Source organism: Triturus cristatus, chromosome 2_2 (genome assembly GCF_964204655.1).
Source record: "Triturus cristatus chromosome 2_2, aTriCri1.1, whole genome shotgun sequence".
Classification (NCBI taxonomy): Eukaryota; Metazoa; Chordata; class Amphibia; order Caudata; family Salamandridae; genus Triturus; species Triturus cristatus.
In genome coordinates this window covers 1,116,246,464-1,116,269,882 of record NC_140582.1, presented here as the reverse complement: position 1 = coordinate 1,116,269,882, position 23,419 = coordinate 1,116,246,464, and positions in this window count along the sequence as shown.

Here is a 23,419-nt window from a genome sequence, read left to right as displayed (position 1 = left end):
TCCGTCCATCATTTGTTTGTTGTAACGCTTTTCGCCCTAAGTGGGATGGGTATTCCCAGACGTGGGACCCGTGCTCACTACGCCACTGGAGTCAAGCTATCCTGGCTGATGACGGCTGATAGCCAGAAACCGGTCCTAGGATGCTTGATTCCGGTCCAGGGAAGACATGGCTTGGTAGTTCGGGCTGGACTGTTCCCATGAGGCACAGGGTCAAGACTGATTTGCATATGGCCATGTCTAAACTGGGGTGGCGTAGTGGGCAAAAGAACGATGGATTTAACCCAGATCTTTTGACTGGGGGAGAATGTCTGCATTGTCAGCATTCCGTCCATCATTTGTTTGTTGTAACGCTTTTCGCCCTAAGTGGGATGGGTATTCCCAGACGTGGGACCCGTGCTCACTACGCCACTGGAGTCAAGCTATCCTGGCTGATGACGGCTGATAGCCAGAAACCGGTCCTAGGATGCTTGATTCCGGTCCAGGGAAGACATGGCTTGGCAGTTCGGGCTGGACTGTTCCCATGAGGCACAGGGTCAAGACTGATTTGCATATGGCCATGTCTAAACTGGGGTGGCGTAGTGGGCAAAAGAACGATGGATTTAACCCAGATCTTTTGACTGGGGGAGAATGTCTGCATTGTCAGCATTCCGTCCATCATTTGTTTGTTGTAACGCTTTTCGCCCTAAGTGGGATGGGTATTCCCAGACGTGGGACCCGTGCTCACTACGCCACTGGAGTCAAGCTATCCTGGCTGATGACGGCTGATAGCCAGAAACCGGTCCTAGGATGCTTGATTCCGGTCCAGGGAAGACATGGCTTGGCAGTTCGGGCTGGACTGTTCCCATGAGGCACAGGGTCAAGACTGATTTGCATATGGCCATGTCTAAACTGGGGTGGCGTAGTGGGCAAAAGAACGATGGATTTAACCCAGATCTTTTGACTGGGGGAGAATGTCTGCATTGTCAGCATTCCGTCCATCATTTGTTTGTTGTAACACAACTCCGATAGGATCACTCCACAAGAATTGATCCTAGGGGCAGGTTGTGAGGGTTGTCTTTGGCGACACATGAACGACAACTATTTTAAGAAAGTAAAACTTAAGACCATCTCCAATATATATAAAGTTTGGATTAATGTAAGAAAACTGCTAGGACTGGGCCGTTTTTCATGCTATACCCCAATTAATCCTAATTGTGAACTACCCGCACTATTCCACGACACTTGTATGTCGAGATGGATCGAGAATGGCATCCACCAATTAGGTTGCTTTTATAACTCTACAGGCCTAAAAACTTTTATCGACCTCCAGTCTGAATATTCCATTAACCATAGGGAGTTTTTTAAATACCTACAGATCAGGGATTTCTTGCAAAAAAAAACAGGGGGTAGTGACAAATTTCAAAATAATATCGTATTAGATACTATATGTAGACCAAATACCCCTAAAATATGGATAATTTATGAACTTCTTAGAGATAAGCTCCCTGATGATTTGGAAAAACATGTAATGAAGTGGCAGACCTCTCTTGCAATCCAACCGAATATTCCTTTGCGAGCATATGAATTATCACAAATGTGTTTAATGTCTATAAATCTCCAAGCACAATTTTATAAAACTTTTTTTCCCTTTATTATACACCATATAAGATTGCTAAATGGACAGTTGGTAAGGGAACAACCTGTCCACGTTGCTCGATGGGAGCTGCCGACATGATTCATATGTTTGCCTCATGCGACAAACTATCAGGTTTGATTTAAGAAATTTCTGACTTTCTTTCAGAAATTCTCCAAGGTAATATAATTATCACTCGGGAGGAAATTGTGTTAGGAGTATCTAATAATCAAAGACCTAATCATATGCAGGGCCTTATTTTTGTAGCCATGGCTGTCCTCCGACTTTGTATAGCTTCAGCGTGGCTGGATGCTACTTCACCGGCTTTTGCACAATGGACAACTAGATTCCTAGCAATTTGTACCCTGGAAGTAGCCATATATAAAACTAAAGGGAGGAGAAAAAAGAGAATAGGGATGCAGATCTGGGGTCCACTCTTGCATTGGCAATTAGAGCACACCTAAAATGCTTGGTCTTCAATATGGTCTTATTTGGGAGAGTATTCATTGTAATTTGACAGATTTTGATGAAATATGCTGTATTATCTTGCAGATTTACCGAACTGTTTTTCTTCGCTCTTGTGGATGGGTATGTTGTGAAGTAACACCTTGGTCCAAGGGGAGGGTGGGGGGTTTATGTAAATATTATATAATTTTGTGAAAATCGTTAATAAAAATCATTAAAAAAAAAAAGAAGAAAGCCCTCCCCAAAAAAACACACTTCCCCAACTCAATCCAATGCCATCCATGCCCTAAATGATGTCTAAATTCAACAGACCACACAGAAAACACTTGATTAATAAAGCTGTGGCTACCTGCTCTGATCCTACTGGATGAAAGCAGGCCTGTTGGCAGACAAGGTCAGGCGAGCTTGCAGGCCTAGGCTTCAAAATGGCCACCAGCCACATGGCCAGGCCCAACAACATCAGAAAGCCCATCCCACAAAAACACACTTCCCCAACTCAATCCAATGCCATCCATGCCCTTAATGATGTCTAAATTCAACAGACCACACAGAAAACACGTGATTAATAAAGCTGTGGCTACCTGCTCTGATCCTACTGGATGAAAGCAGGCCTGTTGGCAAACAAGGCCAGGCAAGCTTGCAGGCCTAGGCTTCAAAATGGCCACCAGCCACATGGCCAGGCCCAACAACATCAGGAAGCCCACCCCACAAAAACACACTTCCCCAACTCAATCCAATGCCATCCATGCCCTAAATGATGTCTAAATTCAACAGACCACACAGAAAACACTTGATTAATAAAACTGTGGCTACCTGCTCTGATCCTACTGGATGAAAGCAAGTCTGTTGGCAGACAAGGCCAGGCAAGGTGGCAGGCCTAGGCTTCAAAATGGCCACCAGCCACATGGCCAGGCCCAACAACATCAGAAAGCCCACCCCAAAAAAACACACTTCCCCAACTCATTCCAATGCCATCCATGCCCTAAATGATGTCAAAATTGAACAGACCACACAGAAAACACTTGATTAATAAAGCTGTGGCTACCTGCTCTCATCCTACTGGATGAAAGCAGGCCTGTTGGCAGACAAGGTCAGGCAAGCTTGCAGGCCTAGGCTTCGAAATGGCCACCAGCCACATGGCCAGGCCCAACAACATCAGAAAGCCCACCCCAAAAAACACACTTCCCCAACTCAATCCAATGCCATCCATGCCCTAAATGATGCCTAAATTCAACAGACCACACAGAAAACAATTGATTAATAAAGCTGTGGCTACCTGCTCTGATCCTATTGGATGAAAGCAGGCCTGTTGGCAGACAAGGCCTGGCAAGCTTGCAGGCCTAGGATTCAAATGGCCACCAGCCACATGGCCAGGCCCAACAACATCAGAAAGCCCACCCCAAAAAAACACATTTCCCAACTAATTCCAATGCCATCCAGGCCCTAAATGATGCTTGAAAATGAAATACATTCAAAAAACACCAAAGGAACAGTTGCTTCATCATGCACACACCCATGAGGCCATGACTAGCTCGGGCCTACTACTAACTACTACTACCCACAACATTTTTAAAAAAAGGAATGATGATAGTTAGCAAAAATACATTGTAGTTCCAACAACTGCAATGCCCACAATCAAACAGACACAACAATCACTTACTTGTAAAATATCCAAATAAAAAAATTCCTCAAATCCAATTGCAATGATGCAGCAGACAAAAAGAGTGATCTTTCCAGCTCAAAATCCAAAGTCAGAATGAGCAGGAGATGGACAAAGCACTGGGAGGAGCCTGCTGGACAGGAACAGGAAGTTGGAGATTCTGTGGCACTTCCTCCCTCTCCCCACCTTTTTAAAAAAGGACTCCTTGCACAAAAAAGGACAGCCAAATGTCAATCTGAGGAGTTGTTTTCATCCAAAGTCATCCTTTGCAGAAGGTTTCAAGCTGCTAGAGCTGATATTCTTCTCCAAATTGAAAATTTTACATGTTCGAGTTCTCGAGCTTCACATTACTTCCGCCGGATGTCGATGGCGTGTCTAAAATGACTTGATCGCGATCTCTCGCTCCCTGTCGCTTTGGATATGACGTGTTTGGGGTCTCTTTCTCCTTTTTGCGTTCGATTAGACGTGCCCGCGTCCTCATGCTCTCTCTCGTGGTGGAGAGAATGACGTGTTTGAGATCTCAATCTTCTCATACTCTCGCGGTGCATGATCGTGAGAAGAAAGACGTGATCGCGCGACAAATGACTTGATCGCGTGACAAATGACGTTAATGTGGGCGTGAACTGTCACGAGACAGCGCAAAATGGCTACCAACAATACAACATCTCGTGGAGAACGCGACCGGGTTGGGAAAACTTGTCGGCGAACGCGGGGTTTCTGGTAAGGCGATCGCACGCACGCGAGAATGTATTTTTTTACAGCGCGAGCAAGAAACAAATTACCACTAAGATGCGGATTGCGGAAATGTTGACATTTTCGCGCTTTCCGCGGAACGCGAAAATGCCAAATTATTGCAATTTCCACAAGCGGATTGGAATTTTGGCCCAGGCCTACCAACCACACACTTTTCAAATACAGGATATTGACCTAAATTAGGAGCATACGCTCTTCTTAACCTCTTATACTCTTTTACACAGTTTGCATCTGCAGAAACCTTTGTGTCATCAAAATCAATCAAAAACAAACCAGATAATGTTCTGACTCGCGACAAAGCAACATATGCCATACCCTCTTTAAACACAGTAGATCCAATATTCACCAATGCACTGTCTACACTTAATCCTTGAGATTTATGAATAGTCACCTGGTATGCCAGAGAAAATGGAAATTGTTTCCTACAGACATATAAATCTTTAACCCCTTCGATGCGCATGACGGAGCGGTTCCGTCATGCGCATCGGTTGCGCTGTGCGCATGACGGAACTGCTCCGTCATGGCCCGCCCGCGCACAGTACCTTAAGCACAGCACGGAAATCCGCACCGCGCTGAAGTGGTTAACAAGCAAAACACAAACTGAACATCGACCAATTTCTTTAACTTCTTCAATCTGATCAAATTACATTTTTAAAAATTCAATTCCATCTTTTTTCTGATAATTAACAAAATCCACAACTTTACCCATTCCTCTATTAACTAAACCTTTTTGTACATCCAAATTAAGCCTTAACATTATCCGACAGTTTATACATGCATATAGATTCTTTTCTAAACCAGCCGTTTTAGATATCTTTTTTTTCTAAAGCATTCAGTTTTGTTTTCAAGTTTCCCGTCAAAATAATAGTGATTCCTTCATGCTCTATTTTATCGATGGCTTCCATTTTTATAATTTCTTCATTTTCCAGTTTCAATAGTTCTTCGTTGAATATAGAACACTTGCGCAGGATTGGCATTAAGCAGATTACAGATCTATTTTCTGCAATTTTCATGTATATTTTCTCAGGAACTACATTTTAATTTGCAAACAAATTGGAAAGTAATCAACTCTGCAAAGCTTGTTTGCCATCTTCTGTCAGATGTCCAATTCTTATATCTTGAAGAATACTTCCATATTCAGCATCATTTGCCTGTTGCATATTTTTCGTCAGTTCTTTGTATTCAAAATATGAACAAATGTTCTTGTTTCCAACACTACCCAGAGACTTTCTGGTGTCTTCATGCGCAAGTGTTTTAAATACTGGTTGTCCTTTTACAGGAGTCAGTTTCAGTAGATCTCCAAAAACTATGACGTGTTTTCCTCCAAATAACACGTCATACTCTGTTTTAAGAATTTGCTGCTTTCTTAAATGCACAAAGGCAAACATTAAGTTTGAGACCATGCTTACCTCATCAATAATGAGAAGTTTCCTTTTCTTCAGGACTCTTGAAACTTCACAACAAGCTTCTCCAGATAGCTTGTCGTATTCCAATTTGTTCTCATGCCCTACTGGTAGCATTAGTAAACGATGTAAAGTAATTCCTTTAATGTTATGTGCTGCCAACCCAGTTGGAGCAGTGACAACACAAGACAAATGCGACTCAGTTGTTTTCTGTAGATACCTTGTAATTACTTTAGTTAAAAAACTTTTTCCTGTTCCAGCTTGTCCACTCACATACATTCGGATAGGTTGAACTGATGTGCATGAGCACTCTTTCTTTTCATGAAGTAATCCATGGTCAATCTGTTGTCTCACTTGCTGATATATTTGTTTCTGTTCAACATTTAGTCGTTCTTTCAAGTTTGCTAACTCCATTACATCTTCTTGAGCTTGATGCATTGCTGTTTCCACCTCATTCATGGCAATTGCTGCTTCATTTTCAACAATTGGTTGTCCTAGTGGATCTTGACTCAGTGCAGCAGAACTTTGACTGTCTTGAGAACTGTCTCTAGAGATCTCAGCTGCAATTGTAGCTTCTTGATCAATTTCATCATTCAACATTTTCACATAATTTGAAAAAGCACTTCATTGTATGCTATCTTTACAAGCATTAAATGAATCTTCATAGCTCTGAAAATCTCCAAGTAATTCCAGTTCTGAACGCCATGGTTTGAACATTTGCAAAAGGGCTAAATAGTCAAATTCCCTTTTATCAGCAGTGTCACAACTCAGCTTCCTGTGATTAATCAAATTTCCTTTCCTTTGTTTCACCAAACATCCTTCGTAACCAATGGCCTCAAATTTTCCATCATTGATTTTCTCTGTAGTATTCCGTTTAAAAGTGTAGTTTTGAAGCACTTCATAGAGACACATCTTCTCAAGATGATGACTTCTATTTGGGTAATATGTGTCCAACATATTCGTTTTCAAAATATCTGTACTTTCTGTTTCTTTTTCTGCTAAATATTCAATTTCTTGAACAGATTTCAGTACCCGATTTCGCATTGCTGCAAGACTCACCCAAATGATACTTCTACTTTTGGAGTATAGACTTGCAGATGATAACTGATCTAAGCATTCATATGCTCTAATTTCTCAACGCGATAACATCTTCAAACTGAAACTGTATAATTTCTAACTTAGAGTCTTCTCGTGATAAATCTCTTCCCACATTTCTTTCAATTCCGTCTTTTCTGATTTAGTAATGTAGGACGTTACATATCGAGCAACAGCAATGGAATTGTCCGCAACATACTGAATACCCATGTTAGCGTTCCACATGGATAAAATAACTAGATTGTAGTCATTTATGTATTTTGACTCTTCGCTTCTTCTTAAGTTGTAGGTTTTTGTCAGAGACTTTCTTGTGATGGTATGTCGCATAGCTGACATAAAACTGTTCACTCTTCTTTTGGATAATACAGGACGTGGAAATGCAAAACGACATTTGGTATAGAACTTATCCTTAGACTTGTACTTTCGTCGACAATATTTTCCACATCTATGGCTTTGAAATCATAAGACTTGTTGTTTTAAGTTTTTATCTTCTCTGCTTTTGGGTACACCACATGTGGCATATTCTTCAATGAAAGACAAAACAGTATCATCTGAATCTGTTCCATATTTGGGGGCGTCCTTGATCCATAACAACATATGTATATGAGGAGCACCTCTTGCTTGATACTCGTTTCTCCAAAAGAAATCCACAACTTCTCCAAGAGGAGGATTCTTTTTATTGCAGATGAAAGACATCATAGCTTCAAATCTATGATTGAAATATCTGCATACATTAACAGGATCCAAAGAGCACAATTCTCCAGGTGTCTTGTATTCAATATTTGTTATATTGGAATTTGCCTCTTGAAGAAATTCAAGAAAATCATCCCAAGCGTACTCAGCACAGCTTAGTGTAACGAACCATGTAGGAGTTCCTAAATTCCGTAGCATACATCTCAGTTCTCCATGACGACGGTACCAATATTCATTAGTCCCACACTGACATGCCATCAGATTAATCAACTGAGATTCTAAATGATCATCTCTCTGATGCACTTTATCCATAAAATCCTTTGCTATTACATTTTGCAGATGCACTCCAGTTTTTAAAATGTGATTTACTGCATATGAAAGTCCAGACAAGTCACTTTCAAACAGAAGATGAAACATATAAGGGATACATTGTCGAAATCTTGGATCTTCTGCATATAATCTTGTTGTCCGATATTCAGATGCAGGAATCTGCACAGGACCTACATCATATCGTCCACCTTTTCCTGCTGGAAACAACTACGGGAAACAGCGAGCTTCCAAGCTCTCTTTCCATACACTCATGGGACATCCTTTTGCTTTTTTCATTTGGAATAACTCAATTGTATTCCTCATCACTTCTTTGGAATGAAGTGGATGTCCACTTTTTCAATTTGTCCACTTGACATTTCAGTATCTTCTGCTAAATCTATTTCTTCTTCTCCTACAAACACATTTCTATAGTACTCATCATTTTTTATCAGATACATTGTTGCCTTTTGCACTTTTCTAACATCCACTAACTCTTGCCAGATTTTCTTATTCTTAGTAGGAACACCATTAAGTAGAATAACTAGTGGTTCATTTTCTGCATGGTCTACACCAGTAGTTTCAATGTTTTTCTTTAAATCTAACGGTAAATACACAACTCTTCCTTTTAATCCTCTTTGTAAATCTGATGGAGGCAATTTACCTGTTTTAGGCTTCATACGAACAATAGCCTGAAACGGGTGCACACATTGAATGAGAATAGACTCATAGGTATTTAAATCTATCAGCTCTGGAGGAATAGCAACCAACTCTAGATTATTATGAAGAGCTCTAGCAGGCATTTTATTCTCATGTAATTTGTTATAACAATATTTGCTAATACGCTGGTCAGAACCCAAATCAAAACAATCCTCTACCAACAAATAAGTTGCAAATTCCTTCCACTTATCATTATTTTCTGTTTCACTTTTTAAATATAGATTGACACTCCTAGTCTGATTTTTATAGTGAGTACGCTGACAACAAATCTTCAAAAAATGTTGTAATCATTTGTTCTACATTGTCTTCAACATTTTGTTCTATTAATGTGTCAGTTTCTGCACTCTCTTGCTGAGGACCAATGTAACAAAACTCAATATCATCACAAACCTTCTTCAGCGCACTGTTCAACTCATTTAACTTTAGTGCTGGACTTTTTGCATAATACAATCTTCTCACTAACTTCCACATTTGAGTATGATATACTGCCAACATCCTGAAATGGTGAAAAACACTTTGACAAACTTTCCTAGAAAGACAAGCCAGAGAATGACCTTGCAAACCAGTATTTTTTTCTCACTCTGCAAGGGTCTAGTCCTTGCAACACCTTAATCTTTTGTTTAACACTTTTTTAAATATATGCTCGTAAGAAATTGCATAATTTATCAATAGATTCTTGTCGTACACTACAAATACTACTGCAATCCCAAGTGTACACAGGGTCTTTAGGACGTCTCCCTAGAACTTCATCAGCTATCACTTCTTCTGCATTTCTGGGAACCATTTTCTCTTTGTCAAATGGACAACCATTTCTAACCTCATAACCTCGACCACTGGTGTCAACTGCATGCAATAAATTATTGCTTTGTAAAGAACTCTCTTCAATAAAGAAAGGCTCTGAACTTGAACTGTGTATCCATTCACCCCCAAAAAAACACAAAAATGTGTTCTGTTAATTGCTCTTTTCCTCTTACTTTTGGCCTTTATTAAATGGATTGGTTTTTCTAGTGATCAAATTCTGTTTAATACTAAAATGAAAAGTTCCTTTTTACTTCAAAAGCCTTTTCAACAATGGTTTCAATATGCTTCTTCTGTTTATAAAATAGAGCTCTCTTTTTATATTTCTTCGTATCTTTCAGCAAATTATGTACTACTGTCTTGTAAAATAATTTTTTGCATATTTCTTTATACTGAATTTGTCTTCGTTTGCCATACTTCGTGTCCTTTAACTGTCCATTTGCTTTTTTTCTTTTCCTATTATTTTGAGTATTTTTTCTATTTGAAGCATTCTCAGAGGTTTCAGCATTCTGTACATTCTGTCTGGTCATACAAACATTTTTAATAAATTGCTTTCTTTTTATCCACATGATGTTGTTTATCCAATTCTTGTGGTTGATTTTTCTTCAAGTAACTGTCCTTTTTCTGTTCTTTTCTTTTTCTTACTTTGTCCAGCATGATTACTTTATTTTAATGGTGAGTGACAGGGTGTTTGCGGGATCTGTCTGAATACTGACTGGGGTATTGAAGGTGTTAAAAACAAGTGCGTAGGTGGTTAGAGGCCTGCATGCATACTGGACAGACGTTTGAAGCAGTCCATGAGCTAAGGCCTGGGTCACTGCATGAGTACCTGGGTACTGACTGAATCATTAGAGTACTGCAAGGAGAGTGCCTGGGTGAATCTTTTAAGTTTTTAGGTTTTGGCACAGTGAGTAGATAAGTACAAGGTGCTGGATGAGTCACTGAAGGTGCTTATTGGAGTATATAGATACTGAATAGGCAATTGAAGGTGTGAAAGACAATTTTGTAGGTGGTTAGAGGCCTGCATGCATAGTGGATAGGCTGTTGAATCAGTCCAAGTGCTAAGGCCTGCCTCACTCCATTAGTACTTGGGTACTGACTGAATGTTTAGAGTATTGCAATGAGAGTGCCTGGGTGAATTTATAAGTGTTTGGGTTTTGGCGCAGTAAATGGATGACTACATGGTGCTGAATGAGTCTCTGGAGGAGTGTAAGGGAAGTGACAGGGTGTTTGTAGGAACTATATGAATACTGTCTGGGGTATTGAAGGTGTGACAGACAAGTGTGTAGGTGGTTAGAGGCCTGCATGCATACTGGACAGACATTTGAAACAGTCCATGGGCTAAGGCCTGGGTCACTGCATGAGCACCTGGGTACTGACTGAATCATTAGAGTACTGCAGAGTACTGCAAGGAGAGTGCCTGGATGAATCTTTTAAGTATTTGGGTTTTGGCGCAGTGAGTAGATTAGAACATGGTGCCGGATGAGTCACTGAAGGTGTGCAAGGGGAGTGACAGGGTGTTTATTGGAGTATATAGATACTGACTGGGCAATTGAAGGTGTTAAAGACAATTTTGTAGGTGGTTAGAGGCCTGCATGCATAGGGGATAGACGTTTGAAGTAGTCCATGTGCTAAGGCCGGGTTGGCTTCATCAGTACCTGGGTACTGACTGAATCATTAGACTATTGCAAGGAGAGTGCCTGGGTGAATTTATAAGTGTTTGTTTTTTGGCGCAGTAAATGGATTAGTACATGGTGCTGAATGAGTCACTGGAGGAGTGTAAGGGGAGTGACAGGGTGTTTGCGGGAACTGTATGAATACTGACTGGGGTATTGAAGGTGTGAAAGACAAGTGTGTAGGTGGTTAGGGGCCTGCATGCATAGCGGATAGGCTTTTGAATCAAATCAATCCATGGGTACTGACTAAATGATTAGAGTTTTTTATGCAGTTATGTGTATGCAAAGACATAAAGTACCCAAAACCTTCTCTCTAAATGGTTCCTAAATACATACAGACTCTCAGTGTGATTCTAGACAACAAATACCATCCCATGCATATTACCAAATCACATTTTCTTGTCCGGAATTGGTAAACAGAGTACACACAATCCACATATTGTACTACTGCACATAATTGTAGAACCCTGACTCTTTTTACAAATACCTAACCAATGACTGGTTTCTAATTCTACCAAAGTATGAGAACAGGATAGGTTTTTAAGCAGTTATGTGTCTGCAAACACATGAAATACCCAAATCCTTCTCTCAGTACAGTTTCTAAATGCACAGAGACTCACAGTGTGATTCTAGAAAATAAACAGTATCCCTTGGATTTTACAAAAACACATTTACTATTCTTGAAGAGGTAATGTGACTGCACACATTCCACATATTTTACTACTACTCATTAGTGTATAAGCCTAAGCCTAACTCATTTTACAAACACAAAAACAATAAATGGTTTCTATTTCTACCAAAATGTAAGAACAGGATAGGTTTTTAAGCACTTATGTGTCTGCAAAAACATGAAACACCCAAATGCTCACAGTGTGATTCTAGACAAACAACACTATTCCTTGTACTTTACCAAAACACATTCACTAGTGTGGAAGGGGTGAAGTGACTGCAGAGATTCTACATATTTCAATACTGCACACTACAATGAAAGCCTGACTCATTTTGTGAATGCATAAGCAATGACTGGCTACTAAAACTTGACAACATGACCGATTTTAAAACAGTTATCTCTCAGCAAATACCAGATGTAACCAAATGCTTCTCTCACAATGGTTGCGCAAATGCACACAGACTGTGATTCTAGACAAGCAACACTATCCCTTGCATTTTACAAAAACACATTTAGTAGTCTACAAGACGTAAGGTGACTGCACACATTCCACAAAACTTTCTACTACACATTTGTATAGAGTGCTTCTGACAGAATGATTCCTAAATGCACACAGACTCACTGTGTGATTCTAAACAAACAACACTATCCCTTGCATTTTACAAAAATACATTTACTAGTCTACAAGATGTAAGGTGACTGCACCCATTGCACAAAAACTTTCTACTACACATTAGTACCAAAATGTTTCTCTCAAAATGATTCCTAAATGCACACAGACTCACTGTGTGATTCTAGACAAACAACATTATCCCTTGCATTTTACCAAAACAAATTTCATAATCTAGAAGGAGTACTGCAATTTAGTGTAGAAACTTGACTCATTTTGCAAATACATAAACAATGACTGCTTTCTAATTCTACCAAAACATGAAAACAGTACAGTTATCTGTCTGCAAACACATAAAAATCACAAATGCTTATCACAGGATAGTTTCTAAATGCACACACACTGACAGTAAGATTCTAGACAAAAAAAATACTCCCTGCACTTTAGCAGGAGAAACACATGAGTGTGATTAAAATCAAAATGGACCACATACATCCCCTCACAATTAAAAAACTCACCTTTCAAGTTGTTTTGTAGATTAAGAAGTATGTCAGTCACACACCAGATTTTCTTATACAGAATCTCTGCAATGTGCATCTGTCAGCAAAACCAAAGAATGGCAATGTTTCCCTCTCATTTTGCACACATATACATGTAAACACCAAATCACATTACTTCCCACATGTATTCAAAATCAAACACACATTTCTATTGGTTACACATTTCAACCCTTTCCAAATGACATAAATTTGAACCCTACCCCCAATCTGCCTTCTGCCTGTTACCATAGAAATAGTTCATGGAACACTTAACTGAACACACATGTCACAAGTTCAGCACACAATGTTGCTAATCAAAACAGAAAGTGTTCATGACTTTTCAACATATCAGCTTATCCTATATAATGTTCCTTTCAATCAGTTTTTGTTAACCAATAAGAATCATGCGTTTAAAAAACAGAAACATGCACCCTAGTTTTCAAAGTAGAATGTTGTCAAACAACCAATCATTTCTATTCTTTTTTCAAAACTCCATCTTATTCACCATTTTAGAAAAATCTTACTTTTCAAATTGCCATTTCATTTACAGAGACCATCTGAGTGCATCCAGACCTCCCTTCAAGATGCTTAGAGTGTGGATTGTGGGACACAGCTATATTTTCGGGAGCCAAAGTTATGCAGAAAACAAAGGCATTCACAAAGACCTAGGTTTGTCAAATGTAGACATTAAATGGATTGGACAGAGAGGGTTAAAGTGGGTAAAATCCTTTTTGCATCTCCGTGGAGAAGTGTGGCTCAATTATTAGAGCGGCAGACCCTGATGCAGAGATCTAGCCCGGGACCAGGGTTCAATTCCCCGCCTCGGCGGGTCTTGGGCTCAAAAATTCCACGGACCTGATAATTCTTGCCTCGGTGCCATTCCAATCATGGAGTCCCACTCTGCAACTCTGGGCAATAGCTTGCTTAATCTCCACAACGGCCCCCACAATGCTAAGGATGCCTGGCCTCCACCTTGGGGGTGCCCAGGAGTGGACGCCTCACAGGGAAAGCCAGGATGGGTTCCACAGCGGTATTCGTACAAGCGCCTTGAGACCCTTGCGGGTGAGTAGTGCGCTATACAAGTATCAATTTACAAGTATCAATTTACATCTCCTACACCCTGACCTCAAAATTGTGCACTGTGGTGGCAATGACCTAGGCACTTTGACTGGGGTAGGTCTATAAATGCTTATCAAGGACACCTTTGCAGAATTGATTTCACTTTTCCAAACTGCCTTTGTCTATTCTAACATATGCCAAAGGCAGAAATGGAACTGGTCCACTCATTTTTGTCCACAGATTGAGAAAACTAGGAAACAGATGAATAAATCTGTTTCTGCTTTTCTCGGAGACTATAGAATGGGGTCCATTTACAACAACAATCTGCGTTTTAATATGCAAGACATCTATACTCTACAAAACTCTTTCAAGCGGAAACCCAGCTATTGCCCCCGCTGACTGCTCGCCAGAATTGTGTGACAAAATCGCAGATTTTTTTCTCAGATAAAATAACAAAAATCTACTCAGCATTCCCTACGCAGTCCAAAACCAGGGCAGACTTCGTTGAAAGCCCAAGGGAGTGGGGAGATAAACCTAGACTTATCAACTTTACTACCCCTCCCACGGAAGATCTTCTAAAAATCTGCAGGTCGGTGAAGTCGGGCTCTCCGAGAGACCCTACCACACCCAAACACCTGACGGATAGTCTAAGGGTACTAGAACCATACATTAGACATGTACTCGATGTATCTTTTACCACCAAGACAGTACCTAGGGAGTGGAAAAAGGCGGTGGTTCTGCCCCTCAGGAAGAAACCTACCACCAGTTTTGAGAAACTTGACAATCTCCGCCCAATTTCACTCCTGCCCTACCTAGCCAAGGTGGCCGAAAAAACGGTCAATAAACAACTAATGGACTTCGTGGAAAAGGCTGCCTTATTGCACGACACCCAATTCGGATTCCGCCCCCGCCATTCTACAGAGTCCGCACTGCTTACTGCAGTTGAGACCCTACGTCAGGGGGTAGATGAGGGACACACCATGGCCCTCATCCTATTGGACCTGAGTGCAGCGTTCGACACTGTGGCGCACAACAACTTGCTACAGTGTCTGAACAACGGAGGTATATCCGAAGCTGCACTCCAATGGTTACAATCCTTCCTGACAGGGAGAAGCTTCCAGGTTCGCCAGGGCGACCACTACTCGAGAAACATAGGTTTGGGTCAGGGCGTCCCCCAGGGTTCGTCCCTGAGCCCAACCTTGTTTAATCTCTATGTCTCTCCAGTGGCTTCAATTGCCGTGAGTCACGGATTGAGCATCGTGTCATACGCCGATGACACGCAGCTGGCTATCTCCCTATCGCGTGCACCCGGTCTTGCGATGGACAGTTTAAGGAACTGCATGCAAGAACTTGCAGCCTGGATGTCCACCAACTGCCTTAAGTTAAACAGCAACAAGACCGAGGTGCTCGTTGTGGGGGGGAACCCATCTGTTTGGTCATCGGCGTGGTGGCCTCCATGTCTGGATGAAGCTCCCATACCCCGCCAGGGAGTAAAAAACCTAGGCGTATGGCTCGACGATGACCTATCTTTTGGACCCCAGATAGACCGAGTTGCAGGCGTCTGTTTTGGTGTCCTAAAAACCATAAGGAAGGTCCTTGACCTCCTTCCTATGTCAGCACGGAAAACACTGGTACATGCCCTTGTGACATCACGCCTAGACTACGGCAACCTACTTTACCTGGGTACCACCTGCAAAGCCATGAATCGCCTTCAGGTAATACAGAACGCGGCAGCCCGTCTCATCCTAAAAATCCCTAAACGATCAGACACCAAAGCCGCTCTCAAAACCCTCCACTGGTTGCCAGTAAAAAGCAGAGTGGAATTCAAAGCCCTCTGTACATGCCACCGCATCCTGGCTAAGAAATCTCCTATTCCACTCCAGAACTTAGTGACAAGGTATATATACCTGCGCGCGAGCTGCGCTCCTCATATGAGGGCCTACTTAAGGTTCCTAGGGTCAAAGGAGCCTGTATGGGCGGACGCTCCTTCCGCTATCTGGCAGCGAAAAGCTGGAATTCCCTCCCTCTCCATCTCCGTCTGGATCCATCCGAATCCAGCTTCCGCAAGAACCTAAAAACACACCTGTTCTCCAGATAACGGATCACTGGTCTCCACCTCGTTCAGAGTTATTCAGTTGCAGCGCGGGGACACGCTTTGGGGTAACCAAGCGCTTTTATAAGCTACCCTTATTATTATTATTATACTAGAGATGGTGTACATTTTACTGATGAGGGTAACAGAGTCTTCCTCAACACCTTTAGACTCTGTATAGGTACTTACTTATAAGTACCAAAAACTCTCAATGAACACAACAGCTCTTTTTAGAGCCACTCAAGATCAAAACACATAAGCTTGATGTTTATCTCCCAAAAATGAATTTTTTTTTTTGCTTGGAGTCGCGCACCCAACGTGTTAGGAATCGTGCACCATATTCGAGAGGGATCGTGCACCCAATGCGTACACAGCAGGAACTGCAAGCGGAATCGTGCACCCAACGTGATAGGGGTCGTGCACCCAATGCGTGCACACAAGGGGGCCGCGCTGAGAGCCGCGCTGGATGCGCGACTCCTAATTTTACCGTAAAAAAAGAAAATAGCCCCTATCACTAATTTTTATTATCCCCGGGGACCCCATCTCCCGGGACTTATAAAAAACGTTGAGGACCGTAGGGGGAGCTCCACGGTCCCAGACGGCTCCGCACGTCCTTCGGGAGCCGGCATTGCTTTTCCACATGGGGAGCTGCTGACATGCAGCTCCCTGTGTGGAAAAGCAATATGGTTTGGATTTTGAAAGCGAGAGCAGGTTTCCCTGCTCTCTCTTTCAAAATCCAAACGAAGTTTGCTATGGGAGGGCGGGAGACTCCCACCCTCTCATAACAAACAACAGTGTCCTGGGGGTGGGCACCCCAGGACACTGCAGGAGCCGGCCCTTGGGGGTGGTGGTCCCCAGGACCCTCGAGGGCTCTAGGAGGGGGGCCACGCAGCCCCCTTCCTCAATAAATAGAGCCCCGGGGGTGGTGGTCCCCAGGGCTTGGGGGGGCCGTTGAGCCCCCCCACCCATTTATTTTGTAACCCCGGGGGTTGCGGTCTCTGGGGCTGGGGGGCCCCCTTTGCATTTTATGGTTTTTGCCCCCGGGATTTGGCCCCCCCGGGGGCTAATTATTAAAGAACTGCAGGAGCCCGCGCTTCGTTTTTTTTTTTACAGCCGGATCCACGCACCTAGCGTGCATTTTGCCGTTTAAAAAAAAATGGGGGCCCTGGGAGTCCTTCTGGACCCCCTAAGCAGGTCTAGAGGGTCAGAGTATTTCTACCCTGCCCCTTTATATGTTTTACACACTTATACCACAGACTTCTTCAGCCTCGCTTCTACCGAGGCACAAAATGGCTGCCAACCGTTCTGGTTTCAAATGTTGACAACCACTTGACAGCCAATTAGCATTCAGCGCGTGATCAGGAGGGTGCGCGCAGGGTGCGCAGATGGTGCGCTCAGGGTGCGCATAGGATGTGTGGATTCTCGGAGGCCATAGATATATATGTACTTTTAACTGTAATTTTCTCAGGAACTACTCAACAGATTAACGCCATTTAAGCAAAGGGCACAAGTCTGAACTGAGGACTACCTCTTTGCGAAATTTGGTGTAATTCCGTTCAGCAGTTCAGGCTGTAGCTGCGGCTAAAGGTCCTATGGGAAATTGCATGGGGAAAACACGTTTTGGGACCCCCCTTTTTTCTTAGCCCCCGCTAGAAAATCCGTCGTTAAAGTTAGTTCAGCTAACTATAACTCGCGCCCCGCAATGCACTGCTGATGATGTCACATATTACATCATTCATGACATGGTCAGTGACATCACTCATGACATCACTGATGACATCATCCAGTGACTGTGTTTCCGTAAAGTTTAAATTTGTTTTATATGTATGCCAAGCTGTATTGAAGAATAAGTGGGTGTATAAGTGTCTGTATGGAGGATTTAGTAGGTACATGACTGACTGTATAAGTGAGTGATTAAATGTGTCTTTCTGAATGCATGGGTTAGTGACTAAACTGTGTGAAAGTCTGTATCTGTCAGTCTGTAGTTGTGTAAGCTGCTGCATGGGTTCTTTTTTTTTGTAATATTACACAGAAGTCGCGCACCCTTCGCGCATCCTACACGATGGCTGCGCGCACTCCGGTAGCCATTTTGAAAAGTCACGCTGGGGTCGCGAGTTTGGCATAATTAGTCAAGTATGAAATATCTTTAAATTAATTATAAATAAAAGTTGTCATTTAAGTGTTTGTCTAAATTTATTAATAAAAGTATTTTTAAAGTATTATTTTCAATATATTTCGACGAAAGTAAAGTTACGGAATGCGCGGTGTAGCTGCTTAATGTGCACAACATCTCCCTGTGTGTATTTCCGGGGTCGTGCCGTGATCGCGCTGAGATCGATCCGAAGTCGAGACTTCGGCATACTTTGAAAAAATGACTATAGAAAGTTTGAATATGATATTAGACTGAACAGTTTTGCTAATATATTTATTAAATGTTTATAGATATTTTTATTTATAGTGTATGATGATATATATGATTTTCACGGGTGCGCGAAGGGTGCGTGACGAGTTCGTGCACCCTACGCGACTTCATGTCAGCAAAAGAAAAAAGGAATCTGATTGGTTGAAATCAATTTCATTGTGAAAGAGGGAGGATCCATCCTTCTGATATTTCCTTTATTTATTGTCCTTGATAGAGAGAAGACCTGTTTCTTGCTTCTGTTTATATTGATATACCTTTTTTGTGGGTTTGTTTATTTTTAACACAACTATGGCTTCTAGTTTTGCCAAAGTTGGTCCACTTGCAGTAGAGGAGGAAGAACAGATGGTGCAGCAGAAGAAGAAAAGAAAGGAAAGCATTGTTTGGTCCTTTTTTAGTGTACAAGAGGACCTGCGATGGATGCCGCTTCTGTCTCCCATACCCTGGAACGGCACAGTACAGTCATACTGCGGTGGGACGCAAACTCGTTGACCTCTCATGGCACTGCTACACACTTCGGGGAGGACGCTTTCCATTAGCTGTGTTTTCTGATGACGTGTTGCGCCGGCCCAATCCAACAACAGAACTCCTTTAGATCGAAACAGACTCTCACCGGAAGTGAAACCAGGCCACGCGGACACTTTCACAATACAACAGCCGGGAATGCACTTTTCAGTAAAAAAACACATTCCTTCCTCCTAATCAAATAAATGACTGAAGAACAGGGGCCAGCTTCGATCGGCAAACAGCTGTTACATCGACTTTTTTACTTCGCAATACCATTACAACGCATGCATTACCATGCATGCGTTGTACATCGAAAAGTCATTGGTACGCATTTTTTAATCAACGCATGGTCATTTACCACGCATGCCTTTCCAACGAATTTCGTTTAAAGGTATGTATAGTAAATGACCATGCGTTCTAAAAAACTGTAGAAGATCCACGTCGTTGTAAGGAAACATAGGCTGATCCGTTTCCTCACAACGACGTGCACCGCCCCTCAGAGACGACGTGAAACAGGAACCATGAGGAGAGAGGAACCACGAGGAGTGAGAGGTAAGGGGGATTGGGCATGGGGTGGGGGTTACTTTTCTAAGGTTTAGGGTAGTGCAGTGGTGTTTGGGTAGTGTAGGAGGTCGTGTTGGGGTAGTGTTTTAGGGCTTAGGGTAGTGCAGTGGTGTTTGTATAGTGTAGGGGTTGTGCTGGGGGTAGTGTTTTAGGGTTTAGGGTAGTGCAGTGGTGTTTTGGTAGTATAGGATGTAATGCGGGGGTAGCGTTTTAGGGTTTAGGGTAATGCAGTGGTGTTTGGGTAGTGTAGGGGGTCATGCTGGGGTAGTGTTTTTGGGTTTAGGGTAGTGCAGTGGGGTTTGTGTAGTGTAGGGGGTCATGCTGGGGGTTGTGTATATGCGGTTTAGTGTAGTGCAGTGGTGGTTGGGTAGTGTAGGGGGTACTGCTGGGAGTAGTGTTTTAGGGTTTAAGGTAGTGCAGTGGTGTTTGGGTAGTGTAGAGGGTACTGCTGGGGGTAGTGTTTTAGGGTTTAGCGTAGCGCAGTGGTGTTTGGGTAGTGTAGGGGGTCATGCGGGGGGTAGTGTTTTAGGGTTTAGGGTAGCGCAGGGATGTTTGTGTAGTGTAGGGGGTCGTGTTTTAGGGTTTAGTGTAGTGCAGTTGTGTTTGGGTAGTGTAGGGGGTCGTGTTTTAGGGTTGAGGGTAGTACAGTGGTGTTTGGGTAGCATAGGGAGTCGTGCTGGGGGTAGATTTTGAGATTAGGGTAGTGCAGTGGTGTTTGGGTAGCGTAGGGGGTCGTGTTTTAGGGTTGAGGGTAGTGCAGTGGTGTTTGGGTAGTGCAGGGGGTCGTGCTGGGGGTAGTGTTTTATGGTTTAGGGTAGTGCGGTGGTGTTTGGGTAGTGTAGGATGTTGTGCTGGGGGTAGTGCTTTAGGGTTTCAGGTAGTGCCGTGGTGTTTGTGTAGTGTAGCGGGTCATGCTGGGGGTAGAGTTTTAGGGTTTAGGGTAGTACAGTGGGGTTTGGGTAGCGTAGGGGGTCATGCTGGGGGTAGTATTTTAGGGTTTAGGTTAGTGCAGTGAGGTTTGGGTAGTGTAGGGGGTCATGCTGGGGTAGTGTTTTAGGGTTTAGGGCAGTGCAGTGGTGTTTGTGTAGTGTAGGGGGTTGTGCTGGGGGCAGTGTTTTAGGGTTTAGGTTAGTGCAGTGGTGTTTGTGTAATGTAGGGGGTAATGCTGGGGTTAGTCTTTTAGGGTTTAGAGTAGTGAAGTGGTGTTTGGGTAGCGTACGCGGTCATGCTGGGGATAGTGTTTTAGGGTTTAGGTTAGTGCAATGAGTTTCGGTAGTGTAGGGGGTCATGCTGGGGTAGTGTTTTAGGGTTTAGGGTAGTGCAGTGGTGTTTGTGTAGTGTAGGGGGTCATGCTGGGGGCAGTGTTTTAGGGTTTAGGTTAGTTCAGGGGTGTTTGTGTAATATAAGGGGTTGTGCTGGGTGTAGTGTTTTAGGGTTTAGTGTAGTGCAGTGGTGTTTGGGTAGTGTAGGGGTTCATCTTCGGGGTAGTTATTTAGGGTTTAGGTTAGTGCAGTGGTGTTTGTGTAGTGTAGGGGGTCGTGCTGGGGGTAGTGTTTTAGGGTTTAGGGTAGTGCAGTGGTGTTTGTGGAGTGTAGGGGGTCGTGCTGGGGTAGTGTTTTAGGGTTGAGGGTAGTGCAGTGGTGTTTGGGAAGTGTAGGGGGTCGTGCTGGGGGTAGATTTAGGGTTTAGGGTAGTGCAGTGGTGTTTGGGTAGTGTATGAGGTCGTGTTTTAGGGTTGAGGGCAGTTCAGTGGTGTTTGGGTAGTGTAGGGGGTCATGCTGGGGGTAGTGTTTTAGGGTTTGGTGTAGTGCGGTGGTGTTTGGGTAGTGTAGGAGGTCATGCTGGGGGTAGTGTTTTAGGGTTTAGGGTAGTGCAGTGGTGTTTGTGTAGTGTAGGGGGTCATGCTGGGGATAGTGTTTTAGGGTTTAGGTTAGTGCAATGGTGTTTGGGTAGTGTAGGGGGTCATACTGGGGTAGTTATTTAGGGTTTAGTGTAGTGCAGTGGTGTTTGTGTAGTGTAGGGGTCGTGCAGGGGGCAGTGTTTTAGGGTTTAGGGTAGTGCAGTGGTGTTTGTGTAGTGTATGGAGTCATGCTGGGGTAAGTTATTTAGGGTTTAGGGTAGTGCAGTGGTATTTGTGTAGTGTAGGGGGTTGTGTTTTAGGGCTTAGGGTAGTGCAGTGGTGTTTGAGTAGTGTAGGGGGTTGTGTTTTAGGGTTGAGGGTAGTGCAGTGGTGTTTGGGTAGTGTAGGGGGTCATGCTGGGGGTAGATTTTGGGTTTAGGGTAGTGCAGTTGTGTTCGGGTAGTATAGGGGGTCGTGCCGGGGTAGTGTTTTATGGTTTACCGTAGCGCAGTGGCAGTTGGGTAGTGTAGGGGGTCATGCGGGGGGTAGTGTTTTAGGGATTAGGGTAGCGCAGTGGTATTTGGGGAGTGTAGGGAGTCGTGCTGGGGGTGGTGTTTTAGAGTTTAGGGTAGCGCAGTGGTGTTTGGGTAGTGTAGAAGGTCGTGCTGGGGGTAGTGTTTTAGGGTTTAGGGTAGCGCAGTGGTGTTTGGGTAGTGTAGGGGATCATGCTGGGGGTAGTGTTTTATCGTTTAGGGTAGCGCAGTGGTGTTTGTGTAGTGTAGAGGTCGTGCTGGGGGTAGTGTTTCAGGGTTTAGAGCAGCGCACTGGTGTTTGTGTAGTGTAGGGGTAGTGCTGGGGGTAGTGTTTTAGGGTTTAGGGTAGCGCAGTGCTTTTTGTGTAGTTATGTTATGTTATGTTATGTTATGTTATGTTATGTTATGTTATGTTAAAATAGATTTAGAGAGCGCACAGCTACTCAAGAGAGTATCCCGGTGCTGAGACAGACAAAATACAGATGCGAGGGGGGGAGAGAGCAAAACCCCAAAAAGGTGAACGGTTATATTGTTTGTTGGAACAACCGCTTTTTCAATTGTTTCCTGAACGCAAGCAGGTTAGCGACTTGTCTAAGTGGAAGAGGCAGCTTGTTCCAAAGTCCAGCCACTTGCACTTGGAAAGAGCGGCCGCCTTTGCGGGTTCTGAGATTAGGGGTGGGCGGAATTTGCGAAATTAACTTTCGCAATTTATCGCGAAAATGCTAAAAATCTCCGCAAACTCGCCGGAAATATCGCAAAGACGCGGAAGTTTTCTTCCCGCCTGTTCGCGGTATTTTTTGCGTGATCGCGGGTCGCCAACTTACCCATGCGGTTGCTCACGGGCGCGCCATCTTGTTTTCACTTGTCCCGCCCTCTCGCGATGCTTACTTCCTGTTCCGGGTCGCGCAATGCATGTTCGCGCCCGTTCGCGGTCGATATTTCCTGTTCGCGACCGCTTTTACTTGATCGCGTTGCTTTTTGCTTGCTCGGGGAGAAAATATCGCGCGAACGTGCGCACGTGGTCGCAATGGGCGCGGCCATCTTGTTTTTCACTCTATTGCATGGTTCTGGGGCCTGTTTTTCAATCCTCTCCAAATCGTTACAATCCTTGGTTTAAACCCACTTTTTTTTATCTTTCTTATTTATTATTTATCTTACTATTTTCCAGCTTCTATATTTTTTGTTTTTGTCTGCTTTTTTTGTTTTTTAGCTACTTTTTCTCTTTCTATTGCCTGCTATTATTTATTTCCTTTACTTCTTTCATTTTATTACCTTTTCTTACCCCAGAACCATGTCTAAGGGTAGGGCTGGTGGACGACGCAGCCAGAGCCGCGACCGCCTTACTTGCGGAAGGCAGCGCCCACAAGGGGTGCAGGCACGGGCCTTATTTGGGTAGGTGGAGTTG